The sequence below is a fragment of the Amblyomma mixtum genome, chromosome 2 (genome assembly GCF_055824585.1).
Source record: "Amblyomma mixtum isolate Tamu chromosome 2, ASM5582458v1, whole genome shotgun sequence".
Taxonomy (NCBI): Eukaryota; Metazoa; Arthropoda; class Arachnida; order Ixodida; family Ixodidae; genus Amblyomma; species Amblyomma mixtum.
In genome coordinates this window covers 238,625,770-238,635,328 of record NC_143013.1, presented here as the reverse complement: position 1 = coordinate 238,635,328, position 9,559 = coordinate 238,625,770, and positions in this window count along the sequence as shown.

The window sequence follows — 9,559 nt, the reverse complement described above, 5'->3', positions numbered from 1 at the left end:
TCAGGCTTGGCCTTTACGGCTGCCTCTCCCACTCCTGCGCAACTCCCGGCATGGTATGTGAAAGCACACTCAGAACAGCTTATGGCAGTGGAATCTTTCTCGATGGCTACGTGACATGCCAGACAGATATCAGCAATGTCCTCATCAGACATCACGCCAAGTACACCACTAACAATAGCAACAGCAGCAGCAGCGGCAAAAAAAACTATTGTTTGAATTCTTACGGTAGACAAAAATACAACTAACATGTAACAGCAAGAGGAGGGATTAAACGATGGAAGGAACTGCCGCCACTGCAGCGTGCTATGTGGCCGCGCCGGGGGCAGAGCTGCATTCTTACAGTCTTGTCCGGTGGGGACGTAGCGCTTGCTTCCCTTGTAGTGCAGCTATTTGTCGATGGCGTGCCAGCTGATCATGCGTGCACGTGGTCAGAAGTCTGTAACAGCAAGACGAAGGATTAAACGATGGAAGGAACTGCCGCCACTGCTGCATGCTATGTGCTGCGTGCTATTTCAGAGCTGTCCGTTGATGCTTTCGCATATCTGGTTCCATTGTTGGATTTGGAGAGTAAGTGTATGTTCCTCGATTCGCCTCTCGATTTCAGCGATCTTTTTGCGGAGTCGCTAGTTGTGTTTTTGCTTCTTCCAGCGTTTTTGGAGGCCTTTTTGTGCCTTCCACAGGTGTAAGAGTTTTCAGTCTGCAATCTGCTCCTCTTTCTCAGCTGGCACCGCAACGCCAGTGGAGCTGACATCCTCGTTCAGGGAGATAACCCAGTCGCTAAGGGTAGAGCTCTCCTTTGGAGCTGTTTTGTTGCGAAGTTCCCTGAACTTGTCCCAATCCATGGTTCGTATTTCTTTAGCTTTATTTTTGAGTTTTTTCTTGGGGAAAGTGATGCTAAGGTTGGAATGATCACTACCAAGATTTTGCCCGGTGTTAATCCACTTTGCGTTCTTGACGTTTTTAGAGACGGATAAGTCTGGAGATATGTCTACACGTACACTGTAACCCATGCGTGTGTGGTCGCTCCGTTTGTTTAGCGTTGTGAACCCTAGTGACTGTATGATTTGCCAGAGCAGGTTTCCTTTCGGAGTTGCTTTGGTATATCTCATGCTGGGCGTTGAGAGTTCAAGCCTCGCACAATTATTAGCTAAGCTCAAGCAGCCAGCTTTATTGCGTTTATCAGCAACTGTGGGAGTCCATTGCCTTTGTTTCTGGGAGGTTTGTACACATTAACGATGAAGAGATTTGAGTCTGCTTTTTGCCTTGACACTATTTCTTCAAGTAGGATGTATTCCTCTTCCGAATCGTTTACAAAATGTTGAATCGCGGTAATATTTATATGCACCAGAGTGGCTGTGAAGGAGCCGGCTGCGTTACTAGTGTGATAATCGGGTGGAATATAAGCTTTATAGCCTGGCAGCGTAGCCCTGCCGCTAGCTTCTTGCAATGCAATGCACCGGAATTGAGCAAGGCATGGCAGCTGTTTAAATAGCCCAATATCATGTGACAAGATACGCGGATATCCGGCCGTGAAGCCACAATCCTCCCATGGTGCTGTGGTCACGTCGAGACAAGGCATACGAGGCCATACAGCACATCAGTCACTGCGGAAGGGCGTCTGCCATCGTCCGCGCTTCCGTCCCACAGCAATGGATTGCTGAACAGCGATAATCGTGGATAGAAGCAATACACATTTACCACATTGTGCCTGCTGCCTCGAACACGCTTAAGGAAAATACTGTGCTGCGATCCTCCAATAACCTAAAAAGGCAGCGCAGCAAAAGCCTTAGATCTGCGCCCTTTGTTTTATTGTGTGCTCCTGTACAGATTTGACATTCTCCGAGAGGAAAGTATTGCAATGCACGTAATGGACGTTGGAAGAAACCCTATACATCGTAAAAAAGCTTTCCTCTCTACCCCTGTCTTCATACTTGTATATACAATGGATTAACGCATGCAGGACTTTTAATTGCAAGAAAACAATCAGGGGCCACTTTTTCCTGCCATTTTCTCGTACTACCTCTGTGCGCAACAGCTAAGTCCGAGCATCGCACGCATGCTCCGCACGAAAGGAAAAAATATTAGAAATCACAGTGCAGTACGGCACGCGGAAATGGTGCCGTAGTGAAACCGGATGATGGGATCGGTCTATTATTGACCGTCCAGCATGCGAGACGCTTGGAAGTGCAAAGATGCATCCGTCAATGCTCGTAGTGAATTCCTCTTTTGCGCAGTTGGCCACCAAGACAGCGTGTATTAATACGACAGTTTTCAAGTCTTATGAGGACTAAATTGCGTCGTTGGTGGGATATCTCGAAGTATTGAAAATTCAGACGTAAAGCGAGAACTATACATTGCATGTACTTTCCTTCATTGCATCTGTATCACCACGTGTAGACACCTTCGGGGCACCATCCAACTATTAGCTGAATGATCCAAAAGAGTTGTATGTGAGCAGGTAGACATGCAGGGCTTTGCGAACAAAACTATGAAATAACATCACAAACATCGATGCAATGGCATCAACATCCTATATTTTGTTCCCTGTCTTCATGATTTTTCAGCAAATTTTCTATCTGGTCAAAATTGTTGACATTTATCGAGGACCGTCTGAGAGCACAGCGCGATGACCAGGAATTTCTACGCCAATTGAAGCAGAAATTATGTCTCTTCGTGTTCCCAAATTCTCCCAATCTCTTCTCTGTTACGTTGTTGTGAGCACTCAAGCAGAGAACAGCTGTTTTTTTTTTCATTGTACGAAAAACATTAAAAAATTGGACTTTGACAGTACGCGACTCTAATGGACTTGCCCTACATTAGTTTAACTAAGACTCACAATCTAGCATTTTTTAACTTCTGAAGAATAATAGCACGAATTTCCAGCCAGAGATCTATCAAGCCTCGTGTATGAGCAGGTGAGCAGCTATATTTGTAGATGAACACTCGGAGTCGCGTGCAGGTGAGCTTACGAGCGCAGGTAGCTGACGCATATCATTGCCACCTGGACCTACAACACCAATGTTTGAGCGTAAAGTCTCATCTTTTAATATGAACAAAACATAATAGACCTAGATTGCAGTGACTTCGCATTCGTTCCCCAGACTAACCACCTATTGCCTCGACCTCTACGCCTCGATTCTTCAAAGGAAGAGTGCTTCGACTTTCTCTTCCAGAAAATGGCATGCAAGTCGGGAGGAGCACGCTCTGCTATCCTATTTTGTCAAACTCTTTTATATACATTCCATCTGATAATTATTGCCAAAAGTGCGGACCCATTCCAGGTGTGCGGGAAAAACCTCAGTGAGTATCACAAGATTGCCGCTCATTCTTTGAATTTGTGCTCATCGTTAGCTGTGCTCTGGCTTTTCAAATGCAAATTTTCTTATTTATTCCTCTGCCAAATTTGTCACCAAATACAGAAGACAACAACGATAGAAGCAGTCGCTGCGTCACTGATCACAGCAGTATTTTGCGGGCTTAGGGTGCACTATTTTCACTGCTTGGAGTTGTGCTCATCTCAACGCTATTCTTGCTTCTGCGAAGTTATTCAACATCTTGCGTGGCATAGAAAATTCTTCAGTAACTTGGCGCACACTCGCGTTGTCTTCCAGTGTTAATAGCCGCGTAAGGCCTATTCTCGATGAAGGAAAGCGCACATTTCATGCCGCATTGCGAACCAGGAGTCTTGCTTCAAGCCCCAGTGCGAGTCAGTACGGATACGCGGAAGCTAGAGAAGTTTTTTTTTTCACAAATTTTAGCTGCTTTCACCTCTCAGCCCTATAGAAAATTTTAGCAAAAGAAGTGATTTTGTTCTCCGAATCAATCTTTTGAACTGCGATAAAAAGCACAGGAACATATATATCGACAGGTGCGGTGTGTACAAGTGTTTTTTCGTGTGAAGCTGCCGCCGATGCTCACCCGAACTGCTGACCCGGAAGATGCGGGTTCGGTCCAATCTTGAGCTGTCGCATTTCAATGGAGGCGAAATGACATAGCCCTTGTGCTGTGCAATGTGATTGCACGTTAAGAAACTGCAGGTGGTCGGAATTATCCGGACCCCTTTACGCAGGCATCCCAGTACAATAAAGCCTCAAAACCGAGCATTTCGATGGAGGCTGCCATTCATGATTGAAAGAAATAAATTGTGTTCACTGCTTTAGATCACAGCTCCTTTGCGACCACAACCACTTCACAATACACCATCTGATGATCTAATAGAATTTCATGAATGACTTCTCCCTCTACTGAGTTCTCACATCGTTACAAAATATTCTGTTGAAAAGTCTTTGAAACAATACTGGTGAATTTCGGCAAATTGTTTTAAAATTTTCTTGATATGGCTCTCAGCCTGTATTGAGATTCTTTTCTAGTGGCCAAGTACTTATTCACTTCGGCGGGTTTTATCGAGCTGTCACGCAAAGCGCATGAAAGAGCCATTTTCTCTGCAGCAAGCTAGGGAAGAAGTAGCTGAAATAATAACTTTTCGGTATTCATGCGGTGTTAAATTACACCGAGAGTCCCAGAGCAAAGAAAGTTTCTCGTTTGTTCCAATTGTTAAGAAGCAATTTTGCAGTAAAGTGGGCAGCTGTTTTACAACAGATGTGCTCCTGAACGTACATGGCGCTTACCTCTTAGCATTATCTATCTTTGCAAGCGTCATCATGTGCCCGACACACCTGCAATATGCCGTTTTCTGGACAAACAATGGCGCGTCATCGTCCTACATATAATCGTACTATGCATTATTCTCTGGGAACAAACTCACTAACGCTTTCTCTGCACCGGGGTTGGGGTTGAAACCTTTCCGGAAACCGACAACAAAGAATTGCACTGCGAAGAAAGTACTACATCCACTCATACCAGCACCGGTGACAGGGCGCAATCGCAGATATACGCGGATACGCAGGCTTCTGCGGTGACCTATGTACATGAAACACACAATGACTGATCAGATTACATCACAAAGCATCAGCCATAAATTCGAGAAAGAAACACGTAAATACTCATAACACCTAGCTGCTGAAGACCGAAAAATAAAACCTGGCTCCACCGGCTCCCTGGAACGGTCGAGTGGGCATCAACCAAGCCCGCATGACGGCGCATAGCACTGCTGCCAGTGCAGCTGCCTCAAAACCAAAAATCAGCAATACTCCTCAACCAGTGTTTCGTTATCCTTTGTTAAAATTCTAATCTGTTGATTCCTATTTAAGTTAACCCAAAAAAATGTAGAAAATGTCGCTGTGTCAAAAATCCAAGCCAAATGTCAACGGAAAATCAAGCCCAATTAATGTAAGGGCATGCAACAGATATATTTCGCTAGAGCAACCCAATCATAGTGCTACGTGTTGCGCTTTATTTCTCTCAGCCATTCGGTACACCCTGCCGAAAATTGTTTCTTTTTGGAAAGAAACTGAAATGTCGCACCAAGACTTCGATCAAAAGAATGATACTTGGGAGTCGACTGCATTGCAAAAAGAATCGCTGTAGTGTAGGAGAGCGCAAATGTAAATGCTTAGTAACCCCTGTGTTATATACCTTGTTAAACTTTTCACATTATGGCTCGTGGTCGAAATTTCAAACTCCCTGGGGACGCGCCCGTTGTTGCTTTGAAGTCACCTGGTTGGCTGCCAGAGACCAGCCCTGGTGACAGTCAGATATTAACTCTTGAGGTACATTCTTACACCGCTTGAAAGATTATGACATATAAACGCTTCATTTTTCTTACTATTAAAGGATGCCTGTTCACTGGGGTCAATAGAGCTTCGTTACCCAAAGTGAGAGTCACTGGCAGCCGTTGCTAGCGAGCAGTGAATCGTGATAGAAAATGTGAACAGATTTGAAGCCCTTTATGTTGCCTAATTCGTCAGCGCCTCAAAGAATTCGCGAGGGAGGAGTTTTTTTATTAAAACTGAGTCCTAATTCTCTTCAGTCTGACGCCGATAACTGCGGATAATGGAGAAGTCCATGCCTGACATGAACTGCGGCTTATGCTGGCTCTAATCAGCTCTATTAAGAATCAGTGACTCTAACACATTCGCTCCCGTGTTGCATAACACCCTGAACGAAGTCATGCCTATTGCCGCTATGTTTATTGATAAGTTTCATGCCCCCCCCCCCCCTCCCTCCAAGTCACTCGTAAATGTTTTGCCTATTTTCTCTGCAGACCCTCGGGACAACGCAAATGCTCTGCGGTTCGCAACGAAGATGCTTTTTGCTTGCAAATCTGGGGTGTTTCGGGCGAACGTTCATCCGGCTGCGGTAAAGGCACGTCATACATTGTACCCGTGTATATTATTATATATCGTCTTGCCTTACCACATGTTCTGTTTACAGTCGGCTATTAGGCGGGATAGAAAGACGTTTTGTGCATGCGTATTTCTACACCAAGCAGGCGTGAATCTACCCCAAACCGCGAAAGCTCGCAGCCACAAGGCCTGCAACCGTTCCTTTTTTTTCCAGAGTGCCTTTGCAGGGCGTCATCGATTACCGTACTACGGGGGCACCTCGTCACTTAGTGCAATGCAACTGAGACGCAGCTGATTTGAAGTATATATTTCATGTTCTCTTTGATTACCTGGCAAACTTTTCCTTACCCAGGCCACCATAAGTGCTCTCGAATCATTTCCCGTTAGCCGTGCTTTTTTCTCATCCCACTTCACACTCCAGGACAGTCGTCATCCCTCTAAACGGTAGATCGCTCACCACATTAGAATTTCTGTGACGACTGTGACGACACATTAGTGGTCCATCTTTATCCCGGTAAGGTCGTCTTGGTCAAGACAAAACTATTTTCGGAGAAAGCCGAATTGGTTTGCAGTTATGGCTGCCTTTGAAGGCATTAGCCTAGAAGAGCTCGTAGCAAATGTGAAGATGTTTCTGACGATAAAGCTGCCTTCCAAGCCCCTCACGATTCACTTTATCGCAGGCTGCATGACCACATCCTGTGCAATATTCGAAACTTCTTCATAGTTACATCATAAGAGTACACGTTTCACTTCTCCGATGGTTGCCTGACACTTCGGCATTGCCTGAAATCACTGCGTTCATGAAGCCGCACGATTTCTGCACACAAATAGCCTTACTGTAACCATCGCTAGCTCCAGGGTTGTCGTAGTTCCTAGGCGCCTAGGTACGCCAGGGGCTGGACCGAAAATTGCCTCATAGAATAAAGCGTAATTTCTCCAATCACGCATTAATGTCCTCGTTTGTCAAATTACAACTTCGTGTGGCATCCTGTCAAATGCTACGTTAAGCAACTCATCTTTGCCGTGGTTGTCTGGGCGTTGATTTCACAAAATGCTGCTGATTCAACAATGGTTTAGCTAACACCGTTTACTTTCGTCATACCTCGTGAGAGAGTAAGGCATTCGCTTTCGAAAGACCTAGTCTTTAGTGCGGAGTGATATTGTGCTGCGAATCGTTTGCTACAGAGCATCGATACCCGCCTCCCGTTGCGGACTACAAAATTACTACTCTGGTGACACCGATTGTAATCCTCGAAGGCTTTCCAAGCATTGCTGCATTTCGAAGGCCCCGAAAACCCGCCGCTGCAATTACATCCACATTTAAGGGCTTCCGTATATACTTAATCCCCGTCTTTCTTCTTTCCAATCCACATTTCAATACCGTGTAGGAGTAGCCATCAGGAACGGTCTTCTCATCTGCCTTTCCCCTTTCTCTATTTCTTTCTCTCTTTTTCTGACCCTGAGAATTGCGGCTAAATTGGAGTGCAGATACCATTTGGTGCTTTTAGCTGCCCTTTCTCTTGTTTTGTGCCCTAATCGTTCTGAGCTGTGGTGAATGTTTAGCACAAAAAAAAACGACTTCGCAGGAAACTGACAAGATGTGCGCTACGTGGAGATTGTGCTATGCCTACGTCAACGACAGCAGACAGGTGAGCGCACGGTGGCGAAAAACCTTGGGAGCTACATAACACTCACCGCTGGCCACTTACTTTTGCGGGAACCTATTCGTTTTTGCAGAATCCTCAAGCTTTCAAAGAAAGTGCATATGAATGCGCCAGGACCATCATGAAAACTTGGGCGAAAGTGTTCCCGGCAAGCGGCTTCTACATTTTTATTTATTTATAGTCATTTTAATCGGATGTCCACATGTTATGGGAATGTGTTTGAGTGTCTAAAAAACAAAACCTTGGCTAAACTGCATTGATATAGTTGTGGGACCTAAAGTCCTCGCATGAAATGAAAATTAGATTTTACAATCGCTATGAGAATTAACCGTATCTTGAAATAACATTAATTTATGTCGCTGAATATCTAACCCCCTTCGTTTTCTTCTATGACATGTGTTCTCTTCGAAACCATAAACAAAAACTGTATCTTTACAACCTAGAAGATTCTTAATAGGGAGCATTATTCGTATTTCTGTGATAGACTCAAAGGAAATGCACCCAAATGATCAACCGACGTTTAAAATTTTTATTTCCATATATATAACCAAGAAAGCACAAGTGACAAAAATAATTAAAAAACGCCAGCCGGCATGCAACTGACGATTGTATACATCTTGGGCATACATGATGCGGACGAATGCTGAACGACACTCAATTTTTCACCGAGGTGAAAAACTGGGGCGCTATTGCTTGTAACGATAGATGTCTGTCAGAATTAAGGTTTCTTTCTCTCTGAAGCGCAATTTACACTTGCATTCCGCTTATATATAGCAGCTTGCCAGGGACCACCACCACATCTTTTTTCAATGTTCCTTATTACTATGGTATTTTACGGCCATGTGCAACGATGAATACCGAAAAACTCACCGATTATCTTGATTAGTTTGCACTCCCGACCGTGCTGGCATGCGTAACAAAGGGATTGTTTTGCCGTTTTGCAGTAGAAGCTTATTGCGACAAATTTTGACTACATTCATGTATTTTCTTTGAATTAACAGGAAGTTGCAAAGAAGCACAAGTTAAACGTCGAAGAGGCACTCGAGATATTCCACGTAAGGAGCATCGTTCTTAATGTAATCACTGTTTAGTTACACACATTGCTCAATTTCTCCGGTTCAGCCATTTTTATTGCTGTCCGCTCAGGCAATTCCAGCAATTATTAATTAGAATGCCTATCAGGGGACTAGCTATAAAAAATCTCTTGTATGAATTAGAATATCTTACATACGGCCGTAGATATTGCTTATTCGTTCTACTGCACGTGCGCAAAATACAAGCTAACGTTAATTTCACATGCTATAAGCCGCTATTGAAGCGCCTGAAATAGTCCCTGAAGATATTGTATCCTTTCATATGACAGTATTGAATGAGGGACATATTCGTCGGTAAACGGATTATCTATAACGCTATATAGGCTAGATATCTTCAGATGATTATGAATAATTAAAAGTAACTATTGGCTGCTGTGCCGCTCAGAGGAAACAGAAAACATTACCTGGGCCTAACAACATGTTTGTTCCGGCTGAAAGTTCTCACAGAAGCGAGATTTTCCGGTCTGTTTTCTTTTATACGAAGCCAAGGTGAAATTCCTGCTCGATTCGATCTAATTCCTCGCAAATCGTCGTTGTCTGCGGCGACGGTGAAACA